At 42.6% G+C, this 18,157-nt stretch overlaps 1 protein-coding gene across 4 annotated transcripts in view; it reads left to right on the forward strand.

Moving 5' to 3' along the window:
* The first annotated feature begins 7,515 nt into the window (after positions 1-7,515).
* LOC141273000 (uncharacterized) overlaps positions 7,516-18,157 on the forward strand; it is a 34,059-nt gene continuing 23,417 nt past the window's right edge. For all 4 annotated transcript variants that reach the window (XM_073684278.1, XM_073684277.1, XM_073684280.1 and 1 more), the window contains exon 1: positions 7,516-7,611. The gene's annotated coding sequence lies outside the window, so the exon portion shown is untranslated. The remainder of the gene's footprint in view (positions 7,612-18,157) is intronic.

Genomic DNA, 18,157 nt, shown 5'->3' on the forward strand with positions numbered 1-18,157 from the left:
TCCCTGACGAGGACCCTGAAGACGAGGACCCTGAAGACCAACCCGAAGAAGACGAGGACCCCGAAGACGATGACCCTGAAGGCGAGGACCCTGAAGACCACCCCGAAGAAGACGAGGACCCTGAAGACCACCCCGAAGAAGACGAGGACCCCGAAGACGAGGACCCAGAAGACCAACCCGAAGAAGACGAGGACCCCGAAGACGACGACCCCCGAAGACGACGACCCTGAAGACCACCCCGAAGAAGACCAAGAAGATGACTCTGAAGAAGTTGACCAAGAGGACAAAGAAGAGAAGACAAGCACCAAGATACAGAAGAACAAGAGGCAGAAAACCAAGAAGCAGAAATACAAGAAGCTGCAGAACAAAAAGCGGAAGAACATTAAGCATAAGACTAAAAATCAGAGCAAAAGATAATATCTAAATTATAAGCAGAAGATGACTAAGCAGTGTATGGGGGTGAGTCCGTTCCTCCTCGTGGTGCCCCTGGAAAAGACCTGCTGCTGCAGGCCAAACTGAACGCGGACAAATCCTGTTGTAAATCTTTTGTGACGGGCAGAACGAAAGGTGTAATGTACAACCTTTTATAGATAACAACTACAGGAATGCCTGTCACAAATAAGAATATGATGAAGAAGAAGAATATGAAGAAGATGAAGAAGTAGAATATGAAGAATGAAAAAAAAAGAATAATACGAAGAAGGTGAAGAAGAAGAAGATGAAGAAGGTGAAGAAGAAGTGGATGAAAAAGATGCTGAGGATGATGAAGGAGAAAGTGTGGGAGAAGTAAAAAAGAAGGTGAAGAGCATGGAAGTAGTGAAACATAAATATCTGACAAAATATAAAAATACTTAACATAGTCAATATTTCCATAACTCAGAACGTCTTAAAAAAAATATTAATTCCTGCTATTCCATTTGATTGGGCTAAACCTCTATGCCTTTATTGTCTCCCCCACCTCCCCCAATACATTCTACATTATTCTTAGTTGTTTTCCTTCATGTAGAATTAACCTACAAGGAAAGAAAGGGTTTATTTTCATTCCGATATTTCTGGGACATCATGTCTCGCTCCATCCACAAACGTCACGTTGCACCACAGACTGTCCAGGAGTTGGCGGATGCTTTAGTCCAGGTCTGGGAGGAGATCCCACAGGAGACCATCCGCAATCTCATCAGGAGCATGCCCAGGCGTTGTAGGGAGGTCATACAGGCACGTGGAGGCCACACACAATACTGAGCCTCATTTTGACTTGTTTTAAGTTGGATCAGCCTGTAGTGTATTTTTCCACTTTAATTTTGGGGGTGACTTCAAATCCAGGCCTCCATTGGTTAATAAATTTGATCTCCATTGATGATTTTTGTGTTATTTTGTTGTCAGCACATTCAACTTTGTACAGAACAAAGTATTCAATGAGAATATTTCATTCATTCAGATCTAGGATGTGTTATTTGAGTGTTCCCTTTATTTTTTTGAGCAGTGTATATTACTTGTCATTGTAGGTTCAGTAACTCACGGTGTTACTTATATTTATTAGCTCCATACTGTGACACTCTCATCATTTATTATTATCATTGCGTGAGTCACTTTTATTGTGCACTTTCACTTTATGTATTTATTTCTCACCCGGTACTGTCCTTTGTTCTATGCTGCTGATGCCTCTCCGACTCCTCTTTTTATGCACTCTATGTCATTTTTAATCTTGTCTTATACATTAATGTTTTTTAATTGGTCTGTCATGTGATGTCTTTAATAAAATTATTGATTTGATAATCAACCTTGGTATATTTATTTTATATTACCCTGAGTAGTTTTCCTTGGCTCTATTCAGTTATATAATTGACCTGAGATTTCATGTTCGCCGAAGTCCTTACCTGCGGTGCTTGGCCGTCAAGTGGCAGTGGCCGATGCTTGTTACTGCACATCTGCCTCCTATTCAATTGAATGGGAGGCAGATGTGCAGTACCCCGCGGTGGCCACTACAGATGGACGGCCAAGCACCGCAGGTAAAAACTTCCGACCGGCGGCTGCCGGCACCGATTACAGCTGATCGGCGGGGTAGCCGCTTGCGGGACCCCGGCCGATCATACATCATATGGATAGGGCATCAATGTCAAAGTAGTGGACAACTTCTTTAATAAGTTTCATCCATCATGTGGAACTTGACTTCCCCCTCCTCCAACAGGTCCCTTATACATTGTAATATTGATATACAGTATTATTTTTCTGTTTGACTTTAAAACTTTCAATAAAAATCAACAGTTAAAAAAGAAAAATATAATATTACAGGTTATGGGCACTAGATCCTGTGAAGGGACGTTGATCCAGGGAACTATTCTGATTGCCATATGTGGAGCCAGGAAGGAATTTTCCCCTAATATGGAGCAATTAGCTGCTGCCCCATGTTTTTTTTTTCTTTCTCTGGATCAACTTATTAGGTTATAGGTTGAACTCGATGGACTTGCCTCTTCTTCCACCCTTAAACTGTGAAACCATGTTACACCAGAAGCATATTGTGCATTGATCCAATTCTAACTAACTGGACCTGTGCATGATACTGTCCTGGCGTATTGCACAGTGTGAATAGCGTCACACCATGCCAGATAGTCAGAATGCATGTCAGAATGAAAATGCTTTAAAAAGACAATACTGGCCACATTTCAGTCTGCATATCACAACTGCACAATGTGGACCCTCTATGATTATTTGCATGTGGGGGATTACACTGTATGGCGGCCTACTGTACTAAGCTCATTACTAAAGTTGGAAATTGCTGCTCTACGGTTTGTACTAATTCCAAGCATAAGTGATGGTGAAGATTCAAGCAGTTTATTTCTTTCAAAGTCGTACCGACGTCTTCATTTGGAGAACTATAATCATTGTTAAAGGAGTTGCGCACTACTCGGACAACCTTTTCAATCCGTATGTTTCCCCCATTTTTTTTTTTTTAATATATAATTATTAACTTTTTCAAAAAGAAACAAAACATACCAGATTAAGGTGATAATCAGACACCTGTTCACAGACAGGGTATAAAGAGAGAGTTCTTATATATTTGATTGGTAAAGCGAAAAAATATAATATAAGAGCTTAATAACAATGTAACTTACTGTACATCAGTTTAATTAACATGCAATCCAGTTGATACTCTGATTTATTGAAGCCATCTTGTTAGATTAGACCACCTATGTTAGTATTAATGTATCCCCCATTTTAAAAGAGCAACACCTATACTCACCTCTGGTAGTGGCGCTGTTCCTGCTGTGTCAGTACTGTCTCCTGGCGATCGCGTAACAGTGGGACATCATGTGAACCCTGCAGCCCATCAGCAACTGTTACATTCTCCCCTCCTTCAGACAAATCGCTTACATCCGGAGGACATGAGCGCTGCTGCACTCTCTTCCTCTATATGTATATAATACATCTGAAGGCGGGGAGAATAAAAGTCTGCTGATTGGCCACAGGGTTCGCATGATGTCATACTGTTATGCCGGGAGAGACAGTGCTCACATTGCTGGAACAGCGACACTACCGGAGGTGAGTATAGGTGTTCTTTTAAAAGGGGGAAACATATGGATTGAGAAGGGGTTGTCCTAGTAGTGGACAACCCCATTAATGTCTAATGCAGAGCCGGCTGTCAGTCGGTTTCGGAGCGAAGTGTAACTGTGCACAGTGGCTGAAGCCTGCCCGACCTCTATGACTGAAAGCCTGAGGCTGCTGGGAGGAATTAAGTTAATTTCCTCCCAGCAATGGGGCTCACAGGGCGGCAGCCACTCGGCTTTAGGCCACGTTCACACGTTCAGTATTGGGTCAGTATTTTACGTCAGTATTTGTAAGTCGAAACCAGGAGTGGAACAATCAGAGGAAAAAGTATAATAGAACCACGTCACCACTTCTGTATTTATCACACACTCCTGGTTTTGGCTTACAGAGGTAAAATACTGACCCAGTACTGAACGTGTGAACGTGGCCTTAGAATGCCATTAAAGGTTCCCTTTAACCCCTTTCCGACGAGGTCAGTAATAGTACGTAGCTGTGTCCTGGGACTTATGGACCAGCTACGTACTATTACACGTGCGGCGATCGCGCCGGGGTGATCGCCGCCGGGTGTCAGCTGATTGTCACAGCTGACACCCGGTAATTTGCGCAGGGAGAGGTCCCGCACCGCTCCCTGCACATTAACCCCCGCAATGTTGCGATCGAAGTCGATCGCAGCATTGCGGGGGCAAGGGGGGAGGTGATCGCTATACTCACCTCTCCTGCAGGCGTCCAGCGATGTCTGCGGTGGCTTCCGGATGTTGTCATGACGACCTGATGTCGTCATGACAACATCCGGGTCACCAGGAGGCAGGACATTACTTTGGTTACGAGCAGTGCATGACCAAAGTAATACATAGTAACATAGTTTTTAAGGTTGAAGGAAGACTTAAGCCCATCTAGTTCAACCCATAGCCTAACATGTTGATCCCCTGTGTGCAGCGCTGACAGGCTGCATGGCATAGGGAGCTGCTGCTGCTCTCTATGCCATGCAGCCGATCAAGCTGCAAAAAGTGAAAGTCCCATAGTGGGAAAAGTAAAAAAAAAATGAAAAAAATAATCCCCAAAAAATAAAAATATATTGAACCCATAATATTTATTTATTATGGAAAAAAATAAACCAATAAAAGTACACATATTTGGTATCGCCATGTCCAGAACAACCTGACCTATAAAACTGTCCCACTAGTTAACCCCTTTAGTGAACACGGTAAAAAAAAAAAAAAAAACAAAGCAAAAAACAAAAAATGGAATAACACACGATCAAAAAGACGAATGTAAATAAAAATGGTACCGCTGAAAACGTCATCTTGTGCCGCAAAAACAAGCCACCATACAGCTCCATCAGCCAAAAAATAAAAAAGTTATAGCTCTCAGAATAAAGCGATACAAAAAATTATTTTTTCTAGAAAATAGTTTTTTGTGTAAAAGCGCCAAAACATAGAAAGCTATATAAATGTGGTACCGCTGTAAACGTACTGACCCGAAAAATAAAGCTGCCTTATCAATTTTATCACACGTGGAGTGGCATAAAAAAAGCCCATAAAAACAATTCTGGAATTGCTGGTTTTTGTTTATTCTGCCTCCCAAAAATCGGAATAGAAAGCCATCAAAAAATGTCACACGGCCGAAAATGGTACCAATAAAAACGTCAACTTGTCCCGCAAAAAAACAAGCCGTCACATGACTCTGTTGGCCAAACTATGGAAAAATTATAGCTCTCAAAATATGGCGATGCAAAAACTAGTCTTTGCAAAAAAAAAGCGTCTTTTAGTGTGTGACAGCTGTCAATCATAAAAACCCAATATGATTCTGGTATCACTGTAATCGCACCGAACGGAAGAATAAAGTCGTCTAATCATTTATACCACACGGTGTAAAAAAATAAACTCTAGGGTTATGGTTGTGCTAGGGTTAGGGTTGTATTATGGTTGGGGTTAGGGTTGGGGTTAGGGTTGGGGTTGTATTTGGGTTGGGGTTAGGGTTGGGATTTTTTCAAAAGTAAAGAAAAAAAATGATGACGATATGGAGACCAGTGTTGAGCGAAAGTGCTTGCTACTTGAGTTTGCATCCGGTGCTCGGGTATGCACTGAGTATCGCGGGTGTTCGAGTGACATGCTCGAGTCTCCGCCCCATATGCTTCGCGGCCAAAAAAAACATGGCTGGGATCGCCTGCCATGCATGAGCGATCCCCGCATGTTTTTTTTTGGGTGTCTAACAACCGTGAAACATACAGGGCGGGGACTTGAGCATGTTACTCAAGCACGAGCGATACTTGTTGCATACCCGAGTACCTGATGCAAACTCACTTGCGCTCAAGACTAATGACAACTTATTCAATATGATGACCTAATGTTAGCAAATTCGGTGTCGTACCTCTGGGTTCAAAATGTACACTATACCACTTAATAAAATCCTTGAGGTGTCTAGTTTCCAAAATGGTGTCACTTGTGGGGGTTTTCCACTGTTTAGGCACATCAGAGGCACATCCGCTAATTATTCAAGCAAATTTTACATTAAAAAAGTCCAATGGTGCTCCTTCTCTTCCGAACCCTGCCGTGCGCCCAAACAGTTGTTTTTCCCCACATATGGGGTATCTGCTTACTCAGGAGCAATTGCACAGCAATCTGCATGGTGCAATTTCTCCTGTTACCCTTATGAGAATGCAAAACTGGAAGTTGAAAAACATTTTTGTGGGAAAAATGTGAAAATTTTATTTTCACGACTCAATGTTATAAACTTATGTGAAGCACCTGGGGGTTCAAGGTGCTCACCACACACCTAGATAAGTTCCCTGAGGGGTCTAGTTTCCAAAATGGTGTCAGTTGTGGGGGGTTTCCACTGTTTAGGCACATCAGGGGCTCTCAAAATGCAACATGGAGTCCACTAATTATTCCAGCAAATTTTACATTCAAAAAGTCGCTTCTTCCCTTCTGAACCCTGCCGTGCGCCCAAACAGTGTTTTTTTCCCTCACGTATGGGGTATCTGCATGCTCAGGAGAAATTGCACAACAAATTTTGGGGCCCATTTTCTCCTTTTACCCTTGCAAAAATAATAAAAATTGGGTCTAAAGTAACATTTTTGTGAAAAAGGTTAAATGTTCATTATTTTCTTCCACATTCCAAAAATTCCTGTAAAGCACCTGAAGGGTTAATAAACTTGTTGAATGTGGTTTTGAGCACCTTGAGGGGTGCAGTTTTTAGAATGATGTCACTTTTGGGTATTTTCTGTCATATAGACCCCTCAAAGTCACTTCAAATAAGATGTGGTCCCTAAAAAATGGTTTTGCAAATTTTGTTGTAAAAATAAGAAATTGCTGGTCAACTTTTAACCCTTATAGCTCCCTAACAAAAAAAATGTTGGTTCCAGTATTGTGCTGATGTAAAGTAGACATGTGGGAAATGTTATTTATTAACTCTTTTGTGTGATATATCTCTCTGATTTAAGGGCATAAAAATGAAAAGTTTGAAAATTGCAAAATTTTTTAATTTTTCACAAATAAATGCAAGTGATATCGAAGAAATTTTACCACTATCATGAAGTACAATATGTCACGAAAAACATTCTCAGAATCAGTGGGATGCGTTGAAGCGTTCCAGATTTATTGCCTCATAAAGTGACAGTGGTCAGAATTGTAAAAATTGGCCTGGTCATTAATGAGCCGACCACCCTCGGGGGTAAAGGGGTTAAAGGCTACAACTTGCTCCATCAGCAGAAGTGATGAATTGTCTGAACAGACTTTTGCTGCTAACTGCCTCAGGTCTTAGGTGTGTGCATTTATATAGATATAGTCCCCCCAGTCCTCCTCAGTAATTTCCTATACAACACATTGATTGAAAGCTCTGGTGGAGGGGCGTGACTTACGCGCTGTAAAATCACAATGAACATTGCCATTGAGAGGTCTTTGGTGAAGGGGCGGGGCCTCATAACAGGAAGTAGTACTGTGCACATGTAAGCGGCCAATTAGAGACGAGTGGGGTGCTGCAGGGTGGAACGCAAGAGGTGTAAGTTATATGTTCCGGGTGAGAGGTGGCGAGGAGAGAGGAGACATTAATGTTACTGGCAGAAGTAAGGTAGTGTGGATTTTATACACAGGGATACAAAGCAGACCGGAGTAACACCACTGAGCTAGCCAACATACTGGTGCTACAGGGGGAGCAGACTGTGGTGTCCTGTCTATTATTATTATACAGGAGGAGCAGACTGTGGTGTCCTGTCTGTTATTATTATACAGGAGGAGCAGACTGTGGTGTCCTGTCTGTTATTATTATACAGGAGGAGCAGACTGTGGTGTCCTGTCTGTTATTATTATACAGGAGGAGCAGACTGTGGTGTCCTGTCTGTTATTATTATACAGGAGGAGCAGACTGTGGTGTCCTGTCTATTATTATTATACAGGAGGAGCAGACTGTGGTGTCCTGTCTGTTATTATACAGGAGGAGCAGACTGTGGTGTCCTGTCTGTTATTATTATACAGGAGGAGCAGACTGTGGTGTCCTGTCTGTTATTAATATACAGGAGGAGCAGACTGTGGTGTCCTGTCTGTTATTATTATACAGGAGGAGCAGACTGTGGTGTCCTGTCTGTTATTATTATACAGGAGGAGCAGACTGTGGTGTCCTGCCTGTTATTATTATACAGGAGGAGCAGACTGTGGTGTCCTGTCTATTATTATTATACAGGAGGAGCAGACTGTGGTGTCCTGTCTGTTATTATTATTATACAGGAGGAGCAGACTGTGGTGTCCTGTCTGTTATTATTATTATACAGGAGGAGCAGACTGTGGTGTCCTGTCTGTTATTATTATTATACAGGAGGAGCAGACTGTGGTGTCCTGTCTGTTATTATTATTATACAGGAGGAGCAGACTGTGGTGTCCTGTCTGTTATTATTATTATACAGGAGGAGCAGACTGTGGTGTCCTGTCTGTTACTATTATTATACAGGAGGAGCAGACTGTGGTGTCCTGTCTGTTATTATTATTATACAGGAGGAGCAGACTGTGGTGTCCTGTCTGTTATTATTGTTATACAGGAGGAGCAGACTGTGGGGTCCTGTCTGTTATTATTATACAGGAGGAGCAGACTGTGGTGTCCTGTCTGTTATTATTGTTATACAGGAGGAGCAGACTGTGGTGTCCTGTCTGTTATTATTGTTATACAGGAGGAGCAGACTGTGGTGTCCTGTCTGTTATTATTATTATACAGGAGGAGCAGACTGTGGTGTCCTGTCTGTTATTATTATTATACAGGAGGAGCAGACTGTGGTGTCCTGTCTGTTATTATTATTATACAGGAGGAGCAGACTGTGGTGTCCTGTCTGTTATTATTATTATACAGGAGGAGCAGACTGTGGTGTCCTGTCTGTTATTATTATACAGGAGGAGCAGACTGTGGTGTCCTGTCTGTTATTATTATTATACAGGAGGAGCAGACAGTGGTGTCCTGTCTGTTATTACTATACAGGAGGAGCAGACTGTGGTGTCCTGTCTGTTATTATTATTATACAGGAGGAGCAGACTGTGGTGTCCTGTCTGTTATTATTATTATACAGGAGGAGCAGACTGTGGTGTCCTGTCTGTTATTATTATTATACAGGAGGAGCAGACTGTGGTGTCCTGTCTGTTATTATTATACAGGAGGAGGAGTCTGTGGTGTCCTGTCTGTTATTATTATTATACAGGAGGAGCAGACTGTGGTGTCCTGTCTGTTATTCTGTTATTATTATTATTATACAGGAGGAGCAGACTGTGGTGTCCTGTCTGTTATTATTATACAGGAGGAGCAGACTGTGGTGTCCTGTCTGTTATTATTATACAGGAGGAGCAGACTGTGGTGTCCTGTCTGTTATTATTATACAGGAGGAGCAGACTGTGGTGTCCCGTCTATTATTATTATACAGGAGGAGCAGACTGTGGTGTCCTGTCTGTTATTATTATTATACAGGAGGAGGAGACTGTGGTGTCCTGTCTGTTATTATTCTACAGGAGGAGCAGACTGTGGTGTCCTGTCTGTTATTATTGTTATACAGGAGGAGCAGACTGTGGGGTCCTGTCTGTTATTCTTATACAGGAGGAGCAGACTGTGGTGTCCTGTCTGTTATTATTATACAGGAGGAGCAGACTGTGGTGTTCTGTCTGTTATTATTATACAGGAGGAGCAGACTGTGGTGTCCTGTCTGTTATTATTGTTATACAGGAGGAGCAGACTGTGGTGTCCTGTCTGTTATTATTGTTATACAGGAGGAGCAGACTGTGGTGTCCTGTCTGTTATTATTATTATACAGGAGGAGCAGACTGTGGTGTCCTGTCTGTTATTATTATTATACAGGAGGAGCAGACTGTGGTGTCCTGTCTGTTATTATTATTATACAGGAGGAGCAGACTGTGGTGTCCTGTCTGTTATTATTATTATACAGGAGGAGCAGACTGTGGTGTCCTGTCTGTTATTATTATACAGGAGGAGCAGACTGTGGTGTCCTGTCTGTTATTATTATTATACAGGAGGAGGAGACTGTGGTGTCCTGTCTGTTATTATTCTACAGGAGGAGCAGACTGTGGTGTCCTGTCTGTTATTATTGTTATACAGGAGGAGCAGACTGTGGGGTCCTGTCTGTTATTATTATTATACAGGAGAAGCAGACTGTGGTGTCCTGTCTGTTGTTATTATTATACAGGAGGAGCAGACTGTGGGGTCCTGTCTGTTATTATTATACAGGAGGAGCAGACTGTGGTGTCCTGTCTGTTATTATTATTATACAGGAGGAGCAGACTGTGGTGTCCTGTCTGTTATTATTATTATACAGGAGGAGCAGACTGTGGTGTATTGTCTGTTATTATTATACAGCAGGAGCAGACTGTGGTGTCCTGTCTGTTATTATACAGGAGGAGCAGACTGTGGTGTCCTATCTGTTATTATTATACAGGAGGAGCAGACTGTGGTGTCCTGTCTGTTATTATTATTATACAGGAGGAGCAGACGGTGGTGTCCTGTCTGTTATTATTATACAGGAGGAGCAGACTGTGGTGTCCTGTCTGTTATTATTATACAGGAGGAGCAGACTGTGGTGTCCTGTCTGTTATTATTATACAGGAGGAGCAGACTGTGGTGTCCTGTCTGTTATTATTATTTTTATAGAGGAGGAGCAGACTGTGGTGTCCTGTCTGTTATTATTATTATACAGGAGGAGCAGACTGTGGGGACCTGTCTGTTATTATTATTATACAGGAGGAGCAGACTGTGGTGTCCTGTCTGTTATTATTATTATACAGGAGGAGCAGACTGTGGTGTCCTGTCTGTTATTATTATTATACAGGAGGAGCAGACTGTGGTGTCCTGTCTGTTAATATTATTATACAGGAGGAGCAGACTGTGGTGTCCTGTCTGTTGTTATTATGAGGAGCAGACTGTGGTGTCCTGGCTGTTATTATTATACAGGGGGAGCAGACTGTGGTGTCCTGTCTGTTATTATTATTATACAGGAGGAGCAGACTGTGGTGTCCTGTCTGTTATTATTATTATACAGGAGGAGCAGACTGTGGCGTCCTGTCTGTTATTATTATACAGGAGGAGCAGACTGTGGTGTCCTGTCTGTTATTATTATACAGGAGGAGCAGACTGTGGTGTCCTGTCTGTTATTATTATACAGGAGGAGCAGACTGTGGTGTCCTGTCTGTTATTATTATACAGGAGGAGCAGAGTGTGGTGTCCTGTCTGTTGTTATTATACAGGAGGAGCAGACTGTGGTGTCCTGTCTGTTATTATTATACAGGAGGAGCAGACTGTGGTGTCCTGTCTGTTATTATTATACAGGAGGAGCAGACTGTGGTGTCCTGTCTGTTATTATTATACAGGAGGAGCAGACTGTGGTGTCCTGTCTGTTATTATTATACAGGAGGAGCAGACTGTGGTGTCCTGTCTGTTATTATTATACAGGAGGAGCAGACTGTGGTGTCCTGTCTGTTATTATTATACAGGAGGAGCAGACTGTGGTGTCCTGTCTGTTATTATTATACAGGAGGAGCAGACTGTGGTGTCCTGTCTGTTATTATTATACAGGAGGAGCAGACTGTGGTGTCCTGTCTATTATTATTATACAGGAGGAGCAGACTGTGGTGTCCTGTCTGTTATTATTATTATACAGGAGGAGGAGACTGTGGTGTCCTGTCTGTTATTATTCTACAGGAGGAGCAGACTGTGGTGTCCTGTCTGTTATTATTGTTATACAGGAGGAGCAGACTGTGGGGTCCTGTCTGTTATTATTATACAGGAGGAGCAGACTGTGGTGTCCTGTCTGTTATTATTGTTATACAGGAGGAGCAGACTGTCGTGTCCTGTCTGTTATTATTATTATACAGGAGGAGCAGACTGTGGTGTCCTGTCTGTTATTATTATTATACAGGAGGAGCAGACTGTGGCGTCCTGTCTGTTATTATTATACAGGAGGAGCAGACTGTGGTGTCCTGTCTGTTATTATTATTATACAGGAGGAGCAGACTGTGGTGTCCTGTCTGTTATTATTATTATACAGGAGGAGCAGACTGTGGTGTCCTGTCTGTTATTATTATTATACAGGAGGAGCAGACTGTGGTGTCCTGTCTGTTATTATTATTATACAGGAGGAGCAGACTGTGGTGTCCTGTCTGTTATTATTATTATACAGGAGGAGCAGACTGTGGTGTCCTGTCTGTTATTATTATACAGGAGGAGCAGACTGTGGTGTCCTGTCTGTTACTATTATTATACAGGAGGAGCAGACTGTGGTGTCCTGTCTGTTGTTATTATGAGGAGCAGACTGTGGTGTCCTGTCTGTTATTATTATACAGGAGGAGCAGACTGTGGTGTCCTGTCTGTTATTATTATACAGGAGGAGCAGACTGTGGTGTCCTGTCTGTTATTATTATACAGGAGGAGCAGACTGTGGTGTCCTGTCTGTTATTATTATACAGGAGGAGCAGACTGTGGTGTCCTGTCTGTTATTATTATTATACAGGAGGAGCAGACTGTGGTGTCCTGTCTGTTGTTATTATTATTCAGGAGGAGCACACTGTGGTGTCCTGTCTGTTATTATTATACAGGAGGAGCAGACTGTGGTGTCCTGTGTGTTATTATTATACAGGAGCAGCAGATTGTGGTGTCCTGTCTGGTATTATACAGGAGGAGCAGACTGTGGTGTCCTGTCTGTTATTATTATACAGGAGGAGCAGACTGTGGTGTCCTGTCTGTTATTATTATACAGGAGGAGGAGGCTGTGGTGTCTTGTCTGTTATTATACAGGAGGAGCAGACTGTGGTGTCCTGTCTGTTATTGTTATACAGGAGGAGCAGACTGTGGTGTCCTGTCTGTTATTATTATTATACAGGAGGAGCAGACTGTGGTGTCCTGTCTGTTATTATTATTATACAGGAGGAGCAGACTGTGGCGTCCTGTCTGTTATTATTATACAGGAGGAGCAGACTGTGGTGTCCTGTCTGTTATTATTATACAGGAGGAGCAGACTGTGGTGTCCTGTCTGTTATTATTATACAGGAGGAGCAGACTGTGGTGTATTGTCTGTTATTATTATACAGGAGGAGCAGACTGTGGTGTCCTGTGTGTTATTATTATACAGGAGGAGCAGACTGTGGTGTTCTGTCTGTTATTATTATTATACAGGAGGAGCAGACTGTGGTGTCCTGTCTGTTATTATTATTATACAGGAGGAGCAGACTGTGGTGTCCTGTCTGTTGTTATTATACAGGAGGAGCAGACTGTGGTGTCCTGTCTGTTATTATTATTATACAGGAGGAGCAGACTGTGGTGTCCTGTCTGTTATTATTATTATACAGGAGGAGCAGACTGTGGTGTCCTGTCTGTTATTATTATTATACAGGAGGAGCAGACTGTGGTGTCCTGTCTGTTATTATTATTATACAGGAGGAGCAGACTGTGGTGTCCTGTCTGTTATTATTATTATACAGGAGGAGCAGACTGTGGTGTCCTGTCTGTTACTATTATTATACAGGAGGAGCAGACTGTGGTGTCCTGTCTGTTGTTATTATGAGGAGCAGACTGTGGTGTCCTGTCTGTTATTATTATACAGGAGGAGCAGACTGTGGTGTCCTGTCTGTTGTTGTTATTATTATTATTATACAGGAGGAGCAGACTGTGGTGTCCTGTCTGTTATTATTATACAGGAGGAGCAGACTGTGGTGTCCTGTCTGTTATTATTATACAGGAGGAGCAGACTGTGGTGTCCTGTCTGTTATTATTATACAGGAGGAGCAGACTGTGGTGTCCTGTCTGTTATTATTATTATACAGGAGGAGCAGACTGTGGTGTCCTGTCTGTTGTTATTATTATTCAGGAGGAGCACACTGTGGTGTCCTGTCTGTTATTATTATACAGGAGGAGCAGACTGTGGTGTCCTGTGTGTTATTATTATACAGGAGCAGCAGATTGTGGTGTCCTGTCTGGTATTATACAGGAGGAGCAGACTGTGGTGTCCTGTCTGTTATTATTATACAGGAGGAGCAGACTGTGGTGTCCTGTCTGTTATTATTATACAGGAGGAGCAGACTGTGGTGTCCTGTCTGTTATTATTATACAGGAGGAGCAGACTGTGGTGTCCTGTGTGTTATTATTATACAGGAGCAGCAGATTGTGGTGTCCTGTCTGGTATGATACAGGAGGAGCAGACTGTGGTGTCCTGTCTGTTATTATTATACAGGAGGAGCAGACTGTGGTGTCCTGTCTGTTATTATTAAACAGGAGGAGCAGACTGTGGTCTCCTGTCTGTTATTATTATACAGGAGGAGCAGACTGTGGTCTCCGGTCTGTTATTATTATACAGGAGGAGCAGACTGTGGTCTCCTGTCTGTTATTATTATACAGGAGGAGCAGACTGTGGTCTCCTGTCTGTTATTATTATACAGGAGGAGCAGACTGTGGTGTCCTGTCTGTTATTATTATACAGGAGGAGCAGACTGTGGTGTCCTGTCTGTTATTATTATACAGGAGGAGCAGACTGTGGTGTCCTGTCTGTTATTATTATACAGGAGGAGCAGACTGTGGTGTCCTGTCTGTTATTATTATACAGGAGGAGCAGACTGTGGTGTCCTGTCTGTTATTATTATACAGGAGGAGCAGACTGTGGTGTCCTGTCTATTATTATTATACAGGAGGAGCAGACTGTGGTGTCCTGTCTGTTATTATTATTATACAGGAGGAGCAGACTGTGGTGTCCTGTCTGTTATTATTATTATACAGGAGGAGCAGACTGTGGTGTCCTGTCTGTTATTATTATTATACAGGAGGAGCAGACTGTGGTGTCCTGTCTGTTATTATTATTATACAGGAGGAGCAGACTGTGGTGTCCTGTCTGTTACTATTATTATACAGGAGGAGCAGACTGTGGTGTCCTGTCTGTTATTATTATTATACAGGAGGAGCAGACTGTGGTGTCCTGTCTGTTATTATTGTTATACAGGAGGAGCAGACTGTGGGGTCCTGTCTGTTATTATTATACAGGAGGAGCAGACTGTGGGGTCCTGTCTGTTATTATTGTTATACAGGAGGAGCAGACTGTGGTGTCCTGTCTGTTATTATTGTTATACAGGAGGAGCAGACTGTGGTGTCCTGTCTGTTATTATTATTATACAGGAGGAGCAGACTGTGGTGTCCTGTCTGTTATTATTATTATACAGGAGGAGCAGACTGTGGTGTCCTGTCTGTTATTATTATTATACAGGAGGAGCAGACTGTGGTGTCCTGTCTGTTATTATTATTATACAGGAGGAGCAGACTGTGGTGTCCTGTCTGTTATTATTATACAGGAGGAGCAGACTGTGGTGTCCTGTCTGTTATTATTATTATACAGGAGGAGCAGACTGTGGTGTCCTGTCTGTTATTATTATTATTATACAGGAGGAGCAGACTGTGGTGTCCTGTCTGTTATTATTATACAGGAGGAGCAGACTGTGGTGTCCTGTCTGTTATTATACAGGAGGAGGAGGCTGTGGTGTCTTGTCTGTTATTATACAGGAGGAGCAGACTGTGGTGTCCTGTCTGTTATTGTTATACAGGAGGAGCAGACTGTGGTGTCCTGTCTGTTATTATTATTATACAGGAGGAGCAGACTGTGGTGTCCTGTCTGTTATTATTATTATACAGGAGGAGCAGACTGTGGCGTCCTGTCTGTTATTATTATACAGGAGGAGCAGACTGTGGTGTCCTGTCTGTTATTATTATACAGGAGGAGCAGACTGTGGTGTCCTGTCTGTTATTATTATACAGGAGGAGCAGACTGTGGTGTATTGTCTGTTATTATTATACAGGAGGAGCAGACTGTGGTGTATTGTCTGTTATTATTATACAGGAGGAGCAGACTGTGGTGTCCTGTCTGTTATTATTATACAGGAGGAGCAGACTGTGGTGTCCTGTCTGTTATTATTATACAGGAGGAGCAGACTGTGGTGTCCTGTCTGTTATTATTATTATACAGGAGGAGCAGACTGTGGTGTCCTGTCTGTTATTATTATTATACAGGAGTAGCAGACTGTGGTGTCCTGTCTGTTATTATTATTATACAGGAGGAGCAGACTGTGGTGTCCTGTCTGTTATTATTATTATACAGGAGGAGCAGACTGTGGTGTCCTGTCTGTTATTATTATTATACAGGAGGAGCAGACTGTGGTGTCCTGTCTGTTAATATTATTATACAGGAGGAGCAGACTGTGGTGTCCTGTCTGTTGTTATTATGAGGAGCAGACTGTGGTGTCCTGTCTGTTATTATTATTATACAGGAGGAGCAGACTGTGGTGTCCTGTCTGTTATTATTATTATACAGGAGGAGCAGACTGTGGCGTCCTGTCTGTTATTATTATACAGGAGGAGCAGACTGTGGTGTCCTGTCTGTTATTATTATACAGGAGGAGCAGACTGTGGTGTCCTGTCTGTTGTTATTATACAGGAGGAGCAGACTGTGGTGTCCTGTCTGTTATTATTATACAGGAGGAGCAGAGTGTGGTGTCCTGTCTGTTGTTATTATACAGGAGGAGCAGACTGTGGTGTCCTGTCTGTTATTATTATACAGGAGGAGCAGACTGTGGTGTCCTGTCTGTTATTATTATACAGGAGGAGCAGACTGTGGTGTCCTGTCTGTTATTATTATACAGGAGGAGCAGACTGTGGTGTCCTGTCTGTTATTATTATACAGGAGGAGCAGACTGTGGTGTCCTGTCTGTTATTATTATACAGGAGGAGCAGACTGTGGTGTCCTGTCTGTTATTATTATACAGGAGGAGCAGACTGTGGTGTCCTGTCTGTTATTATTATACAGGAGGAGCAGACTGTGGTGTCCTGTCTGTTATTATTATACAGGAGGAGCAGACTGTGGTGTCCTGTCTATTATTATTATACAGGAGGAGCAGACTGTGGTGTCCTGTCTGTTATTATTATTATACAGGAGGAGGAGACTGTGGTGTCCTGTCTGTTATTATTCTACAGGAGGAGCAGACTGTGGTGTCCTGTCTGTTATTATTGTTATACAGGAGGAGCAGACTGTGGGGTCCTGTCTGTTATTATTGTTATACAGGAGGAGCAGACTGTGGTGTCCTGTCTGTTATTATTATACAGGAGGAGCAGACTGTGGTGTCCTGTCTGTTATTATTATTATACAGGAGGAGCAGACTGTGGTGTCCTGTCTGTTATTATTATTATACAGGAGGAGCAGACTGTGGTGTCCTGTCTGTTATTATTATTATACAGGAGGAGCAGACTGTGGTGTCCTGTCTGTCATTATTATACAGGAGGAGCAGACTGTGGTGTCCTGTCCGTTCTTATTATACAGGAGGAGCAGACTGTGGTGTCCTGTCTGTTATTATTATACAGGAGGAGCAGACTGTGGTGTCCTGTCTGTTATTATACAGGAGGAGGAGGCTGTGGTGTCTTGTCTGTTATTATACAGGAGGAGCAGACTGTGGTGTCCTGTCTGTTATTGTTATACAGGAGGAGCAGACTGTGGTGTCCTGTCTGTTATTATTATTATACAGGAGGAGCAGACTGTGGTGTCCTGTCTGTTATTATTATTATACAGGAGGAGCAGACTGTGGCGTCCTGTCTGTTATTATTATACAGGAGGAGCAGACTGTGGTGTCCTGTCTGTTATTATTATACAGGAGGAGCAGACTGTGGTGTCCTGTCTGTTATTATTATACAGGAGGAGCAGACTGTGGTGTATTGTCTGTTATTATTATACAGGAGGAGCAGACTGTGGTGTATTGTCTGTTATTATTATACAGGAGGAGCAGACTGTGGTGTATTGTCTGTTATTATTATACAGGAGGAGCAGACTGTGGTGTCCTGTCTGTTATTATTATACAGGAGGAGCAGACTGTGGTGTCCTGTCTGTTATTATTATACAGGAGGAGCAGACTGTGGTGTCCTGTCTGTTATTATTATTATACAGGAGGAGCAGACTGTGGTGTCCTGTCTGTTATTATTATTATACAGGAGGAGCAGACTGTGGTGTCCTGTCTGTTGTTATTATTATACAGGAGGAGCAGACTGTGGTGTCCTGTCTGTTATTATTATTATACAGGAGGAGCAGACTGTGGTGTCCTGTCTGTTATTATTATTATAC

This window comes from Phyllobates terribilis, unplaced genomic scaffold (assembly GCF_046119375.1).
Source record: "Phyllobates terribilis strain yellow unplaced genomic scaffold, ASM4611937v1 Scaffold_5__5_contigs__length_657084704, whole genome shotgun sequence".
Classification (NCBI taxonomy): domain Eukaryota; kingdom Metazoa; phylum Chordata; class Amphibia; order Anura; family Dendrobatidae; genus Phyllobates; species Phyllobates terribilis.